Source organism: Elephantulus edwardii, unplaced genomic scaffold, assembly GCF_000299155.1.
Source record: "Elephantulus edwardii isolate Elephantulus edwardi_28Jun2011 unplaced genomic scaffold, EleEdw1.0 scaffold00024, whole genome shotgun sequence".
Taxonomy (NCBI): Eukaryota; Metazoa; Chordata; class Mammalia; order Macroscelidea; family Macroscelididae; genus Elephantulus; species Elephantulus edwardii.
In genome coordinates, this window is record NW_006399774.1 from 21,461,078 (window position 1) to 21,482,505 (window position 21,428).

Here is a 21,428-nt window from a genome sequence, read left to right on the forward strand (position 1 = left end):
TTGGCACAGGACAGAGCAGAGTTTAGAGCTCTTGTACATAGGGTCCCTATGAGTCGCAAGCAACTCGACGGCACATAACAACCACAACAAGGCAGAATACTGAATGATCCAGAGAGCATCAAAAGAAGATAGAAGGAGTACACAGAGCCACTGTACCAGAAAGAATTGGCTGACACAGAAGAATTTCATGAAACAACACATGATCAAGAGCCTATGGGAATGAAGGAGGATGTTCACGGTGCTCTGAAGACAGTGATAAAAAACAAACAAACAAACAAAAACCAGGCCCTGGGAATTGATGGAATACCAATCGGCAAATTTCAACAAATAGGCGCTGCTCTGGATGTGCTCTCTAGGTAGTGCCAGGAAATCTGGAGGACAGCCTGCTGACCAACTGACTGGAAGAGATTCCTATTTATTCCCATTAAAGAAAAAGATGACCTGACAGAGTGTGGAGATTTTTGAACAACATCACTCATATCACACGCAGGCAAAATCCTAGTGAACATTATCCAAAAGCTACTGAAACTATCAAGGTATGTTTACAAGAGATTATGGAACAAGGGGCATCGGAGTTAATGTCAGATTGATCTTGGCTAAAAGCAGGGGGTACCAGCGGAATGTCTATTTGCATCTCATTGACTATGCAAAGGTATTTGACTATGGATCACAACAAAATTGTGGCTAATCTTGAGAAGAATGGGAAACCCAGAACACCTGTTTGTTCACATTCAAAACCTATACTTGGACCAGGAGGCAGTCGTCAGAACAGAGCAAGGAGACACTGCATGTTTCAAAATCAGGAAAGGAGTGTGTCAGGGATGGATCCTGTCTCCATACCTTTTCAATCTATATGCAGAACAGATCATTCAGGAGGTTGGACTTTATGAGGAAGAATGTGGCATCTTAACAACCTGTGTTATGCAGAAGGCACAACCCTGCTTGCTGAAATGAGGAGGACCTGAAATACTTTGCTGCAGAAGATCAAGGACTGCAGCCTTCAATATGGATTGGAGCTTAATATCAAGAAAACAAAGATTCTCACCGCTGGGTCAATTGGCAGCCCCATGATAGATGGAGAAGAGGTTGAGAGTTTTAACAATTTTAGCTTGCTCAGGTCCATAGTCAGCACCCTTGGCACCAGCACTCAGGGAACCAAATGACTAATTATGTTAGAAAAATCTGTTGTTGTCAGCATCCTCTCCAGAGTGTTGAAGAGCAATGATGTCAGTCTGGAGACTAAGGTGTGCCTGATCCAGGCCACAGTCTTTGCAATTACTTCTTATGGTACGGAAAGCTGGACAATGAGTATGAATGGCAGAAGAATCAATGCCTTTGGGTGGTGGTGCTGGAGAAGAGTACTGAACATACCAAGGACTTCCAAGAGAACAAACTGGTTGCTCCTGGGAAGCAATGATTTTGAAGCTCTGTCTCACATATTTGGGCATGTAGCCAAGAAGGGCCAGTACTTGGAGAAGGACAGCATGCTTAGAAGGGTGGAGGGACAGCAGCGCAGGAGAAAGAGACCCTGAATGAAATACATTGACACAGTAACTGAGATAACAGGAGTAGGTCTGTCAGAGACAGTGAGATTGGCTCAGGATAGAGTAGGGTTCAGAGCTATTGTGTATAGGGTCGCTATGAGTCACAGATGACTCAATGACACATGACAACAATAAGAACTGAAGCAGTGAGAGTTGAGGGGCTGAGCTGCTGACTGAAGGATTGGCAGCTCAAATGCCCTGGTACCCTGCAGGAAGAAGGTGGGCACACACTCAGTGAGTTTTTCCATCTCTTTGCTATTGTGAATGATGCTGCAGAGAACATGGGTGTACCTGATCCGCTCACATCACCTTTCTTACTTCTTTGGGGTTATACCTCATAGTGGGATTGTTCGATCAAATGGTATGTCTATTCCCAGCTTTCTAAGGATGTGCCAGGCTGCTTTCCACAGTGCGTGTACCATCTTACATTTCCAGGGCAGCATATAGGAGTTCCAATCTCTCCACATGCTCACCAGCTTTTTGTGCTTGCACTGGCCCGAGTAGCAGCATCATGATAGACAGTGAGGAGAAGAGATTGATAATGTTGACAGCTTCAGGTTGCTTGACTCCAAAATCAACACTCTTGGTACCAGCAACCATGAGATCAAGAGATGAATTGCATTGAGAAAGTCTGCTCTCAGGGACCTCTCCAGAGCACTGAAGAGCAATGATGTCAGTCTGGAGACTAAGGTGCGCCTGATCCAGGCCATAGTCTTCTCAATTGCTTGCTATGCATCAGAAAGCTGGAGGAAGACTAGGGATGATACTTTTGAGCTGTGGCGTTGGAGAAGAGTTTTGAATATACCATGGACTGCCAGGAAAACAAACAGGTTCAGCCTAGAGAGGGTGAAACCAGGCTGCTCCTTGGAGGCAAGCATTGTGATCTGACATACTTCGCATTATGTTGCAAAGAGGGACGGGTCCTTGGAGAGGGACATCATGCTTGGGAGGGTGGAGGGACAGCGCAGGAGGGGAAGACTCTCTATGAGATGGATTGATTCAGTGACTAGGGTAATCGGGATGGGTGTGTCAGAGACAATGTGATTGGCACAGGATAGAGCAGGGTTCAGGGCTGTTATAGGGTCACTATGAGTGGCAGGGGTTTTGACAACACATACCCACATATTCGTCACTGGAGGGACGCCTGGAGAAAGCATGGTACACTCACCACGGAGTGTTAGGCATCACTGAAAAATGGCAACTCACGAAAATGCACAGGAAAAGAGAAAACCCAGAGATGTGAGAGGCATCAGCGAGGCTGTTTCGCCACCTTGTGGTCCTTCAGGCGATTGCAGCTAAAGGCTGGGCGTTCAATTCATTTGTTGGTGAACGAGGCACTTTGGAAAATCTTCCTTTGACTGTCCAGTTAGGTGTCATCAGGTCAGTTGCGTCTCGTAGCAGGCCTTTGTCAACAGAACAAAGCCCTGGCCAGCCCTGTGTCTTCCTCGGTCCTGGCTGTATTTCAGCCACATGCACCCTGTCAATCTATCCCATTGAAAGTCGTCTGTGTTCACTGACCCTCCACTTTCCCAAGCATGATGTATTTCTCCAGGGACTGTATTCCTGACAACGTGGACATGTTATGAGGAGAGGTCAACCTTTGGAGAAAGACATCACACTTGGCAAGGGGTCAGTGAACAGAATCGAAGGCCCTCATAGATGCGTAAGCCTAGAGGTGGCGACCAGAACTGCAGTCTTCAATATGGACTGAAACTCAACATCAAGAAAACAAAGACCTTCACCACAGAGCTGACAGGCTGTAACATGATAAAGAAAGGATTTGGGGTTGTAAAAAATTTCATCCTAATTAGATTTATATTCAACAATCTTGGTAACAATGTTGTCCTGGAAAAGTCTGCTGTCATGGACCTCTCCAGAGTGCTAAAGAGCAACGATGCTGGTTTAGAGACTAAGGTGCACCTGATCCAGGCCATAGTCTTCGCAACTGCTTATAATGTATCAGAGCTGGGCAATTACTAAGGATAACAGAAGAATCAATGCCTTTAAATTGTGGTGCTAGAGAAGAGTATTGAATATACCATGGACTGCCAAGAGAACAAACAGGTTCATCCTGGAGAAAGTGAAACCAAATTGCTCTTTGGAGGCAAGGATTTTGAAATATCATCTCACATACTTTGTGTGTGTTGCCAGGCAGGACCAGTCCTTGGAGAAGGACATCATGTGCGGATGAGTCAAGAGTCTGCACAAGAGACGAAGACCCTGGGAGAGATGGATTGACACAGTGACTGTGGAACTGGGGGCAAGCATGTCAGAGATGGTGAGGTTGGCTCAGATAGGGCAGAGGTCAGAGCTATTATACATCACAGAACATCAACATCATAGAGTAAATTGTTGGGAGGACATAATTTGAATGAGGCCGTTTAGGAGACAACATTGTAACAATGTCAATTTCCTGAATTTGATCATTATATCATAGTTAAGTGAGTTGTTGATATTGGGGAGCCATGTATTCTTTTGCAACATTTTTCTTAAGAAGGTTTTAACAATATCATTTGGTAGCTTTGGCACAGATATATAAGCTATCAATATACAGCTCTTTGTATGAATACAAAGATCCTATTCAAGAGGTGTGCTGTGGTCACAGCAGGAGAACACAGTGAAGGAGGTGTGCAAAGATCGCTTCAACTCTACCTGCACTGTGAGGTTTCAGGGGTTTCTGACTGGAATGCACCTAACCAGGTATCTCCTAGTTATTCCTTTATATCTTACACATTATTTTTATAATAAATTGGCAAAGGCAGGTGAATAGAGGAAGACTATACAAAGAATTTTTCCATCAATTTCATGGTCCACGCATCTCCCTGGACTTCTCTATGGTTCTCAGGATTGGAGCTCCTGGTTAAAATAATTTATTGTTTCTGGCGTTGTTAAATGCCATGATGTCAACTGTGACACATGGTGACCCTGTGAACAACAGCTCTGAACCCTGCCCTGTCCTGAGCCAACCTCGCCATCTGTGACACACCTGCCTCTACTACCCCAGTTACTGTCAATCCATGTCATCTGGGGTCCTAGTCTCCTGCACTGGCTCTCCACCCTTCCAAGCATGGTGTCCTTTTTCCAAGGATTGGTCCCTCCTGAAAACATGCACAAAATATATGAAATGAAGTTTCAAAATCCTTGCTTGTAAGGAGCGACCTAGCTTTACTCTCTCCAGGACAGACCTGTTTGTTCTCTTGGCAGTCCATGGTATGTTCAATACTCTTCTCCAGCACCACAACTCAAAGGTATTGATTCTTCTTCTGTCGTCTTTAGTCATTGTCCAGCTCTCTGGCACATAGCAAGCAATTGCAAAGACCACAGTCTGGATCAGGTGCACCTTAGTCTCTAGACTGACATTGTTGCTCTTTAGTACTTTGGAGAGGTCTGTCACAGAAAACTTTCCTAAAGCAACTCATCTTTTTATCTGAATGCTGGTGCCAAGAGTGTTGATTTTTAATCCAAACAAGCTGAAATTGCAAACAGTCTCAATCTCTTCTCCATCCATCATGATGCTGCCAATTGGTCCACTGGTGAGTATCTTTGTTTTCTTGATGTAGAGCTACAATCCACATTGAAGACTTCTGTCTTTTCAGTCCTTGGCCTTCTTTATGTGCTCCAGGCAGTTCCTTGTCACTCCGCCACTGGTTACATGCAAAGAGGGCACTCATTCCCCAGGAGGGGCATAGTGAGGAGACAGAGGAGGTGAAGAAAGAAGAAAGACCATCCACCCTTTATGCTGCCTGGAGAGCCATGCTTAGTTTCATCCAGGTCAGGAAAGCACAGTGAGAGTCTGTCCCTGGACTTCCACACCCCAGTGTGAACTATTTTGTTGGTACTGATGACTCATCCACCAACTGAACACAGTAGCGGGTCCCTAGCAACCATACATCATTTTTTCCCCCAACATTTCCAGCATCTCTGGATTCCTATGCAGACAGTGGTTTCTTCTTGCTTCAATATTTGTGTGATGTAAGAAGACATCTTCACAGATTTTCCCCTAGCCAATCACCATGGGAATATACATATTGATATAAGCAATATAGACACAGATGGTACTTCTAACAGCCACCGTGAATTCACACTCAATTAAACCAAAATCTATGGTCGTAGAATGCTCACCTGCATTTCTCTCCTCAGATTGCCTGTCCAGATTTTAATGTTTGTTGCCATCTAGGAGGAGCCTATATAACTGCATACATTAAAGGGTCAGGTCTAATCCTACCAACCCCAGCACCAGAGATTCTATGGGACATGCATGTTCTTCTAACATTACCACAACAAGGAGAGAATTGTTGAAGTAAAAGAGATAAATGTAAAAAAAAACAAAAACACTTCTTCATGATCAACTGGGTTTCATAATACGTATGCAAGGGTGGTTCAACATAAGAAAAAATCAACGTGATGCATCATATTAACAAAGCAAATAACAAGAACTGTATGATCATAGCAACTGATGCAGAAAAGGCCTTTGACAAAACCCAACACCCCTTCTTGATTAAAACACTCAGCAAAATAGGAATAGAGGGGATTTCCTCAAGGTTGTGAAAAGTAAATAAACAAACCCAAGAGCCAATGTCACTCTCAATGGAGAAAGACTATAAAGTATTCTCCTTGCAAACAGCAGAGACGGATGCCCACTGTCATTACTCCTATTAAATATTGTATTGGAAGTACTTGTGATATGACAAGAGAAGGAAATAAAAGGTATATAAGTCAGCAAAGAGGTTGTGAAGCTGTTGCTAAATGCAGATGATATGATAGTGTGCACAGAAAACCCCAAGGACTCAACTAAAAAACTATTTGACTTAATCGACCAATATAGTCGAGTGACCAGATACAATATCAATATACAAAAGTCAGTGGATTGGCTATTGTAAATGGCTTTGCTTTCTTGTTTTCCTTCTCTGAGTTCTCTTGCTGTAGAGGAATCCTACTGATTTTTGGATATTTATCTTCTACCTGTCACCAGCTCGGGATGACAAAGCAAGATAGTATAATGAAATGTGCAAAGAGCTGGAGTCATAAAATAAAAAGGATTAGACTCACTCTGGATTTCTTAAGCTGCAGGAATTGAAAAACAAATTTAAACCATGGGTGCCAATACTTAAAGATATTTTGGACAGAGTGTTAAATAATCCAAGAAGCATTAAAAGAAGATGGAAGGAGTACACAGAGTCTCTATACTAGAAGGAATTAGATGACACAGAAGAATTTAATGAAATAACATATGAGCAAGGGCCTATGGTGATAAAAAAGGAAGTTCGACTTGCTCTGAAAGAACTGGCAAAAAACAAGGCTCCAGGAGTGGATGGCATACCAATTGACATATTTCAACAAACAGACATTGCCCTGGATGTGCTCACTAAGTTGTGCCAAGAAATCTGGAGGACAACCACCTGGCCAACTGACTGGAAGAATCAATATTTGTTCCCATTCCAAAGAAAGGTGACCAGACAGAGTGTGGAAATTATCTAACAATAGCATTAATATCCCATGCAAGCAAGATTCTGCTGAAAATTTTCCAAAAATGACTGGAGCAACAAGAACAGCCAGATGTGTAGGCTGGATTTAGAAGAGGTTGTGGTCTTAGGAATATTTTAGCTAATGTTAGATGATCTTGGCAGAAAGCAGAGAATACTGGAAGAATGTCTATCTGTGCTTGATTGACTATGCAAAAGCTTTTGACTGTGTGGATCACAACAAGCTATGGCTGACTCTGAGAAGAATGGTAATCCTAAAACATTTGATTGTGCTTATGCAAAACCTATACTTGAACCAAGAGGCAGTCATCAGAACAGAGCAAGAAGACACTGCATGTTTCAAAATCTGGAAGACTGTACAGTGTACACCAAGGATGTATTCTGTCTCCATACCTTTCCAACCTGTATACAGACCAGATTATCTGGGATGCTGGGCTGTACGAGGGAGGAACGTGGCATCAGGATTGGTGGAAGATTCATCAACAACCTGTGTTATGGAGATGACACAACACTGCTTGATGAAACTGAGGAGGACCTGAGGCACTTATTGCAGAGTGTCAAGGACTGCAGCCTACAATATGTATTGAAGTTCAACATCAAGAAAACAAAGATTCTCACCACTGGGCCATTTGGCAGCATCAGTATGGATGGTGAAGAGATTGAGATTGTTAACAGTTTTAGTTTGCTTGACTCCACAGTAAACACTTTTGGTACCAGCAGCCAGAAAATCAAGAGATGAATTGCATTGGGAAAGTCAGCTATCAGGGACCTCTCCAGAGTACTGAAGAACAACAATGTCAGGCTAGAGACTAAGGTGCACCTGATCCAGGCCATAGTCTTTGCAATTGCGTGCTATGCATCGGAGAGCTGGACAATGACTAGGGAGAATAGAAGGAGAATAGATGCCTTTGAGCTGTGGTGCTGGAGATGAGTGTTGAATATACCATGGACTGCTAGGAGAACAAACATGTTTGTCCTGGAGAGGGTGAAGCCCAAATGCTCCTTGGAGGCAAGGATTCTGAAGCTTCGTCTGTCATACTTTGGACATGTTGCAAGGAGGGACCATTCCTTGGAGAGGGACATCATTTTTGGGAGAGTTGAAGGACAGCACAGGAGAGGAAGACCCCCTCTATGAAGCGGATGGAAGTGATTGGGGTGGTGGGAGAAGGTGTGTTAGAGACAGTGAGGTTGGCACAGGATAGAACAGGGTTTAGAGCTCTTGTATATAGGGTCGCTATGAGTCACAAACAACTTGATGGCACATAACAACAACAATCTGCCACCCTTTTATATGGGTCCACTAGCTCTAACAGTGTTTTTGTGAGTCCTTGGAGTTTTCTGTGTACACTATCACATCATGTGATTATAGCTACAGTTTATCCATCTCTTTGCTGATCTGGATGCCTTTTATTTCCTTCTCTTGCCACATTGCCCTAGCAATCACTTCCAATACAATACTGAGTAGAAATGGTGACAGTGGGCATGCTTGTCTGGTCCCTGTTCTCAAGGAAAATACTTTTAGTCTTTCTCCGTTGAGAAGGATTTTGGCTCTTGATTTAGCATGTATACTTTTCATTACATTGAGGAAATTCCCTTCTATTTCTATTTTGCTGAATATCTTAATCAGGAAGGGGTGTTAGATTTTTTTTCAAATGCCATTTTTTCATCACTTGCCAAAATCACATGGTTCTTGTTATTTGCTTTGTTAGTGGAGAATTATGTTGATTGTTTTTCCTACATTGAACCATCCTTGCATATTTGCTATGAATCCTACTTGGTTATGATGAATTATTTTTTTTATGTGCTGTTGGATTCTATTTTGTTAAGGATTTTTGAATCTATGTTAATGAGATATATTGGTCTGTAGTTTTTTTTCTTGGTAATATTTTTTGCCTGATTTTCATATTGGGTTTATGCTTGCTTCATAGAATATCTCTGGAAGTGTTTCTTCATTTTTGAGGTTTTTTTTAATTATTTAAGTAGAACTTGGGATAATCTTCTCTGAATGTTTGGTAGAATTCAGCTTTAAAGCCATCTGGTACAGGACTTTTTATGTAGGGAAATAGATTTATGACCTGTTCAATTTCTTTTTTTTTGTGATAGGTCTGTTCAAGTCTTTGACATCTGTTTTTGTTAATATGGGTAGGAAATGAGTTTCAAAGAATTTGTCCATTTCCTCTAGGTTTTCAAATTTATCTGATTATGTTATTGTTGTTGTTAAGTGCCATCGAGTCGCAGGCGACTCATAGCCACCCTATGAAGGAGAGTCCTTGATGCGTGGGTGCCTTTCATCCTCTCTCCAGGTTCATAGGATTTCCGGAGGCAAGCTATTATGGAAGTGGATGCCACTCCTCCTTCAAGCTTGTTTAATCGGGGAGCTCCACCCCACTCTCAGTCTACATTGGGTAGCCAACCATTAACGCATTTGACACATCCGTGTCACAGTGTTCAGCCTCACAGCAACCACAAGTGACCACAGTACAACTTGTACACCAGGGCTATACGACCTAGAGGAATGCCTGAACAAAAGCAATGAAAGACTGGCCGGAGGGCCACAAACTAAAAGTCACCCACATTTGTCTTGGTCACATTGTTTTCTCTTCACTGGGCCAGCTGATTTCTCTCTCTCTCTCTCGATGATATTGTTGTTAAGTGCCATCGAGTCACAGGCACAGAGATCTGATCATAGCTTTTTATAATATTCCAATATTGTTGTTGTTTACCATTGATTTGGAACTGACCCATAGCTGATCCTCCGGCGGGTTTTCAGCGGCAGTTAATCACATGGGAGGAAATTGCCCATCCTTCTCCAACGGAGCACCTGGTGATCTTGAACTCCCTACCTTCAGGATTGCAGTGCAGCTTCTTGCCACTAGGCCACCCAAGCTCAAAATTATAGATTTAATTTCCTCTAGTTCTATTGTGCTGGAGAAGGGTACTGAATGTACCCTGGACTGCCAGGAAAACAAACAGATCCATCTTGGAGAGGATTAAACCAAGCTGCTCCTTGGAGGCAAGGATTCTGGGGCTTCGTCTGACATACTTTGGACATGTTGCCAGGAGGGACGGGTCCTTGGAGAGGGACATCATGCTTGGGAGGGTGGAGGGACAGCGCAGGAGGGGAAGACCCTCTATGAGATGGATTGATTCAGTGACTGGGGTAATCGGGATGGGTGTGTCGGAGGCGGTGCGGTTGGCGCAGGATAGGGCAGGGTTTAGAGCTGTTGTGCATAGGGTCGCTATGAGTCGGAAACGACTCGATGGCACATAACAACAACAACAACAGTTCTATTGTGATATCACTGCTATCATTCCTTAATCAATTTATTAGTATCTTCTCCTTTATTTCTTTTGTTAAGTTTGCCAATGGTTTCTCAATTTTATTGACCCTTTTGAAAAACCAGCTCCTGGTTTTGTTGATGGTTTCAATTGGTTTTGTGTTTTCTTCCTCACTGATTTCAGTTCTTGCTCTTATAATTTCTTCTACAGACTGTGGGGATCAATTGTTGCTCTTTTTCTATTTGATTAAGGTATATTGAATTAGATTATTAATTTTGCTTTCTTTATTTTTTAATGTGTTTGCCTATTGCTATGAACTGCCCCCTATGGCTGCCTTAGCTGCATCCCAGAGTGTCTGGTACACTGTATTTTCATTATAATTTGTTTCAAGGAACTTTTTTATTTCATTCTTTATGTCATCTATAACCCAATCAGGTTCTAGCAGGGTGTTATTTAGCTTCCACATGTGTAATTTGAAAAGCTTTATCCTCTTGTGGTTAATTTGTTTTATTTCAATGTTTGAGATACTTGGGAATAAACCTAACTTGTTGTTATGAGCTGTCGAGGCACCTGTGACTCACAGTGACCCTATGTACAACAGCCCTAAACCCTGCTCTGTCCTGTGCCAATCTCACTGTCTCCAACACTCCTACTCCCATTACCCCAGTCTCTGAATCAATCCATCTCATAGAGGATCTTCCTCTCCTGAGATGTCCGTCCACCCTCCCAAGCATGACGACCCTCTCCAAAAACTGGTCCCTCTTGCAACATGCCGAAAGTATGTCACATGAAGTTTCAGAATGCTTGCCTCCAAGGAGCAGCCTGGTTTCACCCTTTCCAGGACAAACCTGTTTGTTCTCTTAGCAGTTCATGGTATATTCAGTCCTCTTCTCCAACATCACAGCTCAAAGGCATCAACTCTCTTAATATCCCTAGTCATTGTCCAGCTCTCTGATGCATAGCAAGTGATTGCAAAGACCATGGCCTGTATCAGGTGCACCTTAGTCTCCTGACAATAGAGCCTAACTAGAGACACAAAAAAACCTGTACAAAGAAAACTACAGAACATTTCTGTGAGACATAATAAAAGATCTAAGTAAATGAGAAAGTTCCTTGTTCATGGATGGGAAGACTCAATATTGTGAAAATGATAATCGTACCAAAAGCAATCTACGTGTTCAACACAATCCCAATGCAGATAAAAAATTTATTTTTCAAGGAGATTGAAACAGAAATTGTAAAGTTTATTTGGAGAGGAAAGAGACCCCGAATAAGCAAAGCACTTCTGAGGAACAAAAATGAAGTGGGAGCACACAGGAGCAAGGATTCTGTAAATGACTACCTAACTCGGGAGAGACTGGAGAGCATTATGCTGAGTGAACTAGCTCAGTCCCACAAGGACAAATACTGCGTAAAACCATTCTTGTAGGATGAGTATGAGGATCCAATGTGGGGGAGGGTGGAAACAGGGAGGGGTGAGGATGAGGGGGGTGGGGTGTTAATCACAGGGTTGCACAATTCCATGAGTGGATGGGGTGAAGGAAATGGGAAGGATCTTTTGGGGAAAACAATGTATTCAAACTTTGTGAATAAATCAGAGTAAAATTCTTTTCTTCTTAAGCTTTTTTTTTTAATAATTTTAATGAGCATTTACAGAGATTTTGGATTTCCATTCACTCATTGCTGCACTTCTCTCCCCTCCTAGCCACCCCCCATAGTAAAATATTTTTAAAGATTTAAAAAATAAAGTGGGAGGCAAAGCACTCCCTGACCTCCAGACCTACTACACAGCAGTAATAACCAAAAGGTGCTGGCACAATGACAGGTACACAGACCAATGGTACATAATTAAGAACCCAGAAATGGACCTCTCTATCTATGGTAAACTGATACTCAACAAGGAAATAAAATCTACAAACAGGGAAATGGCAGCCTCTTCAACAAATGAATGGTACTGGGAAAACTGGACGCCCACCTGCAGACAGCCGAAACAGAATCCACATCTCACACCATACACAAAAATCAACTCAAGGTGGATCAGAGACCTGGGAGGAAAGCCAAAATAAAGTTAATAAGAGATAAACTGGGATCAAGCTTATGGCTGTCAAATATAGCCAGAAATATACAATCTGGAGAAGATAAAATTGATAAATGAACTTTTTAAAGATTAAATCTCTGTGGTCATCAAAACCTTTTTCCAACAAGATAAAAAGAAAACCTGCTAAACGGAAAAGTCAGCCACAGTTTGTTATGATCCACACAGTCAAATGTCTTTGCATAATCAATGGAACACAGATAGACATTCCTCTGGTATTCCCTGCTTTCAGCCAAGATCCATCTAACATCAGCTACAATATCCCTAGTACCACGACCCCTACTAAACCCAGCCTGGACTTCTGACAGTTCTCTGTTGATGTGCTGTTCCAGTCACTTTTGGATAATCTTCAGTAGAATCTTGCTTGATGTGAAATCAATGATATCGTTCTATAGTTTCTACACTCTGTTGGGTAACCCTTCTTTGGAATGGGAACAAATATAGATCTCTTCTAGTCAGTTGACCAAGTGGTTGGTCTCCAGATTTCTTGGCACAACTTGGTGAGCATGTCCAGGGCAGTATCTGTTAGCTGAAATATGTCAATTGGTATACCATCTATTCCTGGGGCTTTATTTTTTTGCTATTTCCTTCAAAGCAGCCTGAACTTCTTCCTTCATCACCATAGGCTCTTGCTCATACGTTGTTTCACTGACAAAATGTGGCTGACTCTGAGAAGAATGGGAATCTCAGAACAAGAGGCAGTCGTCAGAACAGAGCAAGGAAACACTGCATGGTTCAAAATTGGGAAGGGCATACGCCAGGGATGTGTCGTGTCTCCATACCTTTTCAACCTGTATGCAGAGCAGATTATCCTGGAGGCTGGGCTCTATGAGGAGAAATGTGGGGTCAGGATTGGTGGAAGATCTATCAACAATCTGCATTGTGCAGATGACACAACCCTGCTTGATGAACCTGAGGAGGACCTGAAGCACTTGCTAAAGAGGGTCAAAGATTCAGCCTTCAATATGGATTGAGGTTCAATATCAAGAAGACAAAGATTCTCACCACTGGACCAATTGGCAGCATCAGAATGAACAGTCAAGAGATTGTTCACAGCTTTAGTTTGCTTGGCTCCACCATCAACATTCTTGGCACTAGCAACCAGGAAATTAAAAGACATATTGCAGAGGGAAAGTCAGCTGTTAGGGACCTCTCCAAAGTACTGAAGAACAATGGTGTCTCTCTGGAGACTAAGGTGCGTCTGATACAGGTCATGGTCTTTGCAATCACTTGTTATGCATCAGAGAGTTAGACAATGACTAGGGAGGATAGAAGGAGAATTGATGCCTTTGAGCTGTGGTGCTGGAGAAGAGTATTGAATGTACCATGGACTGCCAAGAAAATAAACAGATTCATCCTGGAAAGTGTTAAACCGGGTGGCTCCTTGGAGGCAAGGATTCTGAGGCTTAATCTAACATATTTTGGACATGTTGTGAGGAGGGACCAGTCCTTGGAGGAGGACATCATGCTTGGGAGGGTGGAGGGACGACACAGGAGGGGAAGGCCCTATATGAGGTGGATTGATTCAGTGACTGGGGTAATCAGAATGGGTGTGTCGCTATTAATCGCAAGTGACTTGATGGCACATAACCACAACAACAACAACACTAACTGGGAAAAAACATTCAACAATACCGTCTCAGACAAAGATCTCACAACAAAAGTTTACAGACCACAACTGGGCTTCCAGAAGAAAAAGACTGATAACACAAATACAAAATGAGCAAAAGATATGAAAATAATTTTCACAGAGAAAGACATTCAACGACAAATAGACACATGAAGAAATGTTCAAAATCACTGGCAATGAGAGAAATGCAAATCAAAACCACAATAGGATACAATCTCACTCTAGTAGTACTAGCCAAGTTTAACAGGAGAGCAAGCAATAAATGTTGGAGAGTATGTGGAGAGATTGAAATGCTCATACACTGTTGGTGGGATTATAGAATGGTATAACCGCTCTGGAAGGCAGTTTTGTGATTCCTCAAAAAGGTGAACATAGAGATTCCACATGATCAGCTATTCCACTGCTAGGACTAGAGAGGAAATTAGAAATGAGACACAAGCGGAGATTTGTATACCAATATCCAGAGCATTATTCACCATTGTACCAACATGGCAACAGCCCAAATGCCCAACCACAATAGATTGGATTGAGAAACTGTGGTACACTCACACAATGGAATACCATGCAGCACTCAGGAGCAACGATTTTGAAAAATACTACATAACTTGGAAGTACTGAAGAACAATGGTGTCACTTTGGAGATTAAGGTGCATCTGATACAGGCCATGGTCTTTGCAATCACTTGTTATGCAGCAGAGAGTTGGACAAGGACTAGGGAGGATAGAAGGAGAATTGATGCCTTTGAGCTGTGGTGCTGGAGAAGAGTATTGAGAATACCACGGACTGCCAAAAAGAATAAACAGATTCATCCTGGAGAGGGTTAAACCAGGTGGTTCCTTGGAGGCAAGGATTCTGAGGCTCCGTCTATCATACATTGGACATGTTGTGAGGAGGGACCGGTCCTTGGAGAGGGACATCATGCTTGGGAGGGTGGAGGGACAGCGCAGGAGAGGAAGGTCCTCTGTGAGGTGGATTGATTCAGTGACTGGGATAATTGGGATGGGAGTGTCAGAGACAGTGCGATTGGCACAGGACAGAGCAGAGTTTAGGGCTGTTGTACATAGGGTCGCTATGAGTCGCAAGCAACTCGCCGGCACATAACAATATAACTTGGGAGAGACTGGAGAGCATTATGCTGAGTGAACTAACTCAGTCTCATAAGGACAAATACTGCATAAGACCATTACTGTAAAAATAGAAGGCTAACTAGTAAAATGTGTGTGGAGGTTCAAGGGAGGAGAGGGAAGGGTGGGAGCAGCAGGGTGAGGATGGGTAGGAGAGAAGTGATCAGGTTGCACAATTTGGTGGGTGAAGGGGAAGGTAAAGGTGATGGGAAAGATCCAGCGGGGACTTGAAAAGCCAAGGTGATGCTGTGCATAGTCCAATGGTGATTAATTTTACAAGCACAATGTGTGGGAATGATTGTATGAAGTATAGTTTCAATGACGGAAATTGTGCAACACACAAAAATCCCACCACGTACACGAATGAACACAAAGTATATGAATAATGATATGCATGTTGTTGTGTGCCACTGAGTCAGAAACGAGCCGCAGCTGACCCTCCAGCAGGTTTTCAGAGGCAGGTAATTTCATGGGAGTTTACTGATCCTGATCCCATGGAGCTCCTGGCAGATTCGAACCGCGTACCTCAGGGATTGTAGCTCAGTTTTATTATTATTATTATTATTATTATTATTATTATTATTATTATTATTATTATTAATTATCATGAAAGTTTCCAGAGACTTTGGATTTCCATTCACTCATTGTTGCACTTTTCTCCCTGCCCACCCCTGCCCCTCAATTCACTCTTCTCTTTGAAAAGTAAAAGAGAAATTCTTTCATTGTTATGCAATCCCTCCCCCCACCCAAGTCCACTTCACTGAGCAGCCTTCATTTTGGACTCCTGCCATGATAGTAATACCTAATCATACATCTCTTTTAAACAGTTCTCTCCCTCATCTGTTTCAATGCCATATACAATGTTTATCCCCTTTCTCAGTCTCAGTCTCCTCTCAACCCCAGGTCAGTCCAATTTTACAACAGTGGCACTATGCAGTATTTGTCCTTTTTTGATGGATATATTTCAGTCAGCATAATGTCCTCCAGGGTTATCCATTTTGCATAATATTTCACGAGTTCCTTGTTTTTCAATGCTGCGTAGTATTCCATTGTGTGAATATACCAGAATTTCTCTATCCATTCGTTTGTTGATGGGCACTTGGGTTGTTTGCAGCTCTTTGCTATTGTGAACAAAGCTGCAATAAACATGGGTGTGCATATATCTGCTTGGATGTCACTTATGGTTTCTTTAGGGTAAATACCCAGTAGTTGAATTGCTGGGTCAAAGGGTATCTCTATTTGCAAATTTTTGAGAAAGTACCATACTGCCTTCCATACTGGTTGCACCATTTTACACTTCCACCGACAGTGAATAAGGGTTCCAGTTTCTCGACAACTTTGCCAGCATTTGTTATTTGCTGCTCTATTGAATTTTGCTATTCCTACTGGGGTGCGATGATATCTCATAGTTGTTTTAGTGGATTATATTCTTGATATCCTCCTGCAGCTCATCTGGTCTTCATTCATTGGTATTCAAGGCCCCAAACCTGTTCCTGAGTTGGTTTTTAAATTCAAGTGGGACAGATTAAGGTCAAATTTTTATTCCTGTGGATTTAATTTGACCTTCTTTAGCTCTAATTTGAACTTGTATATGAGTAGTCGATGGTCTGTTCCACAATCAGCACCTGGCCTAGTTTTCACTGCTGATACTGAACTTCGCCAATGATTCCTTCAACAGCTGTAATCAGTCTGATGCCTGTGCATCCCATCAGTGAAATCCATATGTGTAGCCTGCATTTACGTTTCTTATAAAAGGTATTTGCAATGAATAAATCATTGATTGTGCAGAACTCTATTATTCTATCCCCAGCCTCATTTCTGTCACCAAGTCCATATTTTACAACTATGGACTCTTTTTCCTGGTTTCAATTTTTGCATTCCAGTCACCTACTATTGTTAATGCATCTTGGTTGCATGCTTGATCGATTTCTGGCTGCAAAAGTTGGCAGAAATCATCTATATCCTCCTTTCTGGCCCTGATTCTTGGTGCATAAATTTGAATGATAGTGGTATTAATAGGTCTTCTTTATATGAGCATGGATATTATCCTGTCACTCACAGCACTGCATTTCAAGATGGATCTAAGGGGAGCTTTGGTGGCCTAGTGGCAAGGAGCTGCAACTACAATCTCAGAGGCGCACAATTCGAATCCACCAGATGCTCTGCCGGGGAAGGAGGGACAATCTCCTCCTTGTACCAGTCAGATCTGATTTGACGGTACACTCACACAAAAATAATTTTAAAAAATTTAAAAAAGATGGATCTAGAAATGGTCTTTTTAACTATGAAAGTGACTCCCACTTTTTTTCTCAAATTTTCATCTCCAGCATAGGAAATCATACGATCTTGATTCAAAATGTCCCATGCCAATCCATCTCATTTCACCAATACCTACTATGCCAATAGTTATGCTTTCCATTTCTTTCTTAACGATGTCCAATTTTCCTACATTCATACTTCTCACATTCCACGTTCCAATGATTCATTTCTGCTTCCAAGTTTTCCTCCTCGTTTGTGTTCCCAAATTCTAGGGCTCAGCTCAAGTCGCCATATCTGTTATTCTACTCTATGTGTGCTCCATTGTACATAGGGTTTTTGAAGACCTGTTATATTTCAGAAGTGGATGGCCAATCCTTCTTCCTAGTCTGTCTCAATTTGGATGCTCAGCTTTGGAACAACGTCTGACAGACAAGCATTTTAGTGAAAGGAGCAAATGAAAGACACTTACCCTTACAGAGATAACCATACGTGCAGTGCCCTCCCCTTGAATGTGTGTCTTGTCCCTTCCCTTTCCCTGAATATTAGTGTTGTTTGCATGCCCTCCACCCCATCCAGCACCTCCCTTCCTCCCCCCAGCAACCCTCTGATATGATGTCTTAGGCCACAAGTCACTTCTGACACTGGATGTTAGATAATGTTCAGAACGAGAGAAAGCTTCATAAGGCACCTGCTTTGTAGAAGAAAAAGAACAACTGGGAGCAAAAAGGCGCTGTTTTCTGGCCACTCTTCTCTCCTGTGTAATTCTTATTCATTTGCTTCCACATTCACATTGACTTCAATCATCAATCAGCGTTTTGATAACAGAGAGTCACTTTTCTCCTCAAAGTGTTTCTCTTCTCTCTTCCCTTCTCTTGCAGTCCCTCAGCGACGATTTCTTTCCTTCTGTGTGGCCACTCTTTCTATCTCTTCTACCACCATGCTTCTCTGTTTTGTTTCTAATTCTGACTAAATGGCCTCCGATTTTATGCTCAATCTGTGTCTCAATAATTCCCAATGTTATATATCTACCCAGACTTGTTTCCTTTAGCTATTTGGCAACTTCACTTGAAAATTGCAATTGACATCAAATTTATCAAGTTTAATATCAAGTCAGGGAGCTCTGGTGGCCTAGTTGCAAGAAGCTTCACTGAAATCCCAAAAGCGTCTGGTTTGAGACCACCAGCTGCTGCACAGGAGACGGATGGGCAATCTCCTTCCATGCTATTAACTGCCTCTGAAAACCTGCCAGGAGACCAGCTATGGGTCGGTTCTGACTCTAAGGTGCACAATAACACCAAGTCTAGTTCTTCCCCTAACATGTTCTTCACCAGTCCTTTCTAGTTTCGTTTGTTGTATAACCTTCTACCTTCTTGCTCATAACAAGCATTGGTGTGATTCTAAACTCCTCTGGTCCCTTGTTCATCCTCGTCATAAAATATGAATTTGGCCATGAAGATATCATTTTCAGTGCTGGAGTTCCAAGGCTCCTTGATCCAACACAAGGGATGGTGGCGCCACTTCCTGAGTCATCACTAGAGTTCGGATGAAGGCATGATTCAATTGGGAGAGGCCATGGAGGAATGTTTCCACTGGAAGACTGTGGAGGAAGATTCCATTGGAAGAACTGTGTGAGAACATTACAATCGCAGGGACCGTGGAGAGAGGTTCTCTGGGTAGGACTGTGAAGGAATGATTCTATTGGAGAAGACTGTGGAGGACTATTCCCATTTGAAGGACTGTGGAGGAAGATTTCCACTGTGAACTCTGGAGGAAGGTTTCATTGGAGGGACCCTGAAAAGAGGTTCCCTTGGAAGGACTGTGAAGGAATGATTCTATTGGAGAAGACTGTGGAGGACTATTCCCATCGGAAGGACTATGGAGAAAGATTTCCACTGTGAACTCTGGAGGAAGGTTTCATTGAAGGGGACTGTGGAGGAAGGTTTCATTGGAGGGACCGTGGAGAGAGGTTCTCTTGGAAGGGCTGTGAAGGAATGATTCTACTGGAGAAGACTGTGGAGTATTCCCATTGGAAGGACTATGGAGGAAGATTTGCACTGGGAGGACTGTGGAGAAATGGATCCACTGGAGAGGACTGTGAAGGAATATTCCCTGGAGAGAATTGTGAAGAAATCGTTCCAATGGAGAAGACTGGGTGGGGGGGAACATTCCTTTGGCACCATGTTACTGGAGGAGAGCAGAGAGCTCTGACTAGAGCAGGGCTATCTCAAGGTGGTAGATGAGGATGGAGGGAGTCACTGTCGTAATCTGGGGCAGAAGGCTGTCTGTCCACAGAATGTGCCAGAGGCTTCAGCTTTCAGGGGGAAGTGTGAAATTCTCCTTCTCCATGGTCTGCTTAGAAACGGGTAAGCGTGAGTCCAGAGTTTTCATACGCCCATGTTAAAGATGTATCTGAGAAGAAGTACACCTAGCGTGTTCCTTAGAAGTAAGCATGGCGAGGTTTCATCCCACATGCTTTGACATGTTAGGGAGGGGCCAATCCCTAGAGAGATAATTCACGCTTGGTAGAGAATCAGTAACAAGAGAGGAAGACCCTCAAGGGACAGAATGACATGGTGACCGCGGCAACAGTTCAAACCCAGCAACAGCCGTGAGGTCAGCCCGGATGAGAGCAGAGCCGCGCTCTGTTGTATGGAGGTCACCGCAAGCGGGCACCCACTGAGCCACACTGAACACCATCCTGGAAGGAAAACAGGTCCGTGGACAGAGCAGGCAACAACTCGAATGGCAAGACGGCAAGAGGCAAATCTGCTACAGTGACTGCAATCAGAGCCAACCGTCCAGCAGCTTTTCAGAGGCAGTTTAATGCAACTAGAGATTGCCTGTGTGTATAAAAGCAAAGAGGTCACTTTGATGGCTGAGGTGCATCTAACCCAAGATAGAGTCCTTCAGTCACCTCACATGCTGTGAAGGCTGAACTGTGGAAAAAAAAGACTAAAGAAAATGTCGTAGTGCATGGTAAAGAAACACTAGCTATACCAAGGACTATCAGAAGAATGAATAAGGTCACCTTAGAAGAAATTTCGTCAGGATCCTCCTTGGAGACAAGGATAGCTAGACTTGGCTCACTCAGCTAGAACATGTCATCAAGACCAGTCATGAGGGGTAAAACACCATGGTTGGTAGAGGAGAGGATCATCAAAACTCAGGAAAATGCCCAATCAACAAATCAGCTCAAAGCCACAACAATGAACTCCCAGCCCACCGTCAGGAAGGTGGCACACAGCTGAGTGACTTCATCTCCTGTTGTGCAAGGTTAACAACAACACAGCCAACAACAACAGCAACAAAATATTGAGCACCGGGAGAGAGGCGGGAAGGGCTGGATTTTTGGAACAAATGCGGCTTCAGTGGCATCAAGACGCTGTCAAAATCCTGCGTCAGAGTGTTACTGAAACAGTGTCCCCTGAGGTCTTCCCATGGCAGGAGCTCTTGCCGTTGCTTTTCCAGCCCCTTGGATCACCCACCTTACCAAGTCCTCCCGTAGGCAGGAACCATCGTCAGCGTAGGAAGCCCATGCGAAAACTATCACCTTCAAACAGCTGAGACGAATAACTCTTCTTAGATTTCACACCAAATCACTCACACTTTTAATAAGACTGAAGGAATGTCAACAACTTAGAACTAAAATATGAGACTTTATTTGTACAAAGCTTCCATGAAGCAGTCCTGGCTCCCAAACACGATCTGTTCCGTCATCTGAGGGGCTGCACCGGGGAAAGACGGAACAGGTGAAACCAGGAGCAGTTAGGGTTTGGGGCTGGGCAAGCGGTGGGTGAGGGGCTGCTAACCGAGAAGCTGGTGGTTCAGACTCCCCCACAATAAAGGCCTGGTGATCTGCTTCCATATGATTACAGCCAAGAGCCCCACGGAGCAGCCCTCCTCTGGGAAATGAGGGTTGGCAAGAGCTGGTATTGGCTCATTTCAATGAGTTTAGGTTTTTACCCAAAGCTTGCCAATGGATTTTGGGTTGTTGATGGTGATGGGTGCCACTGA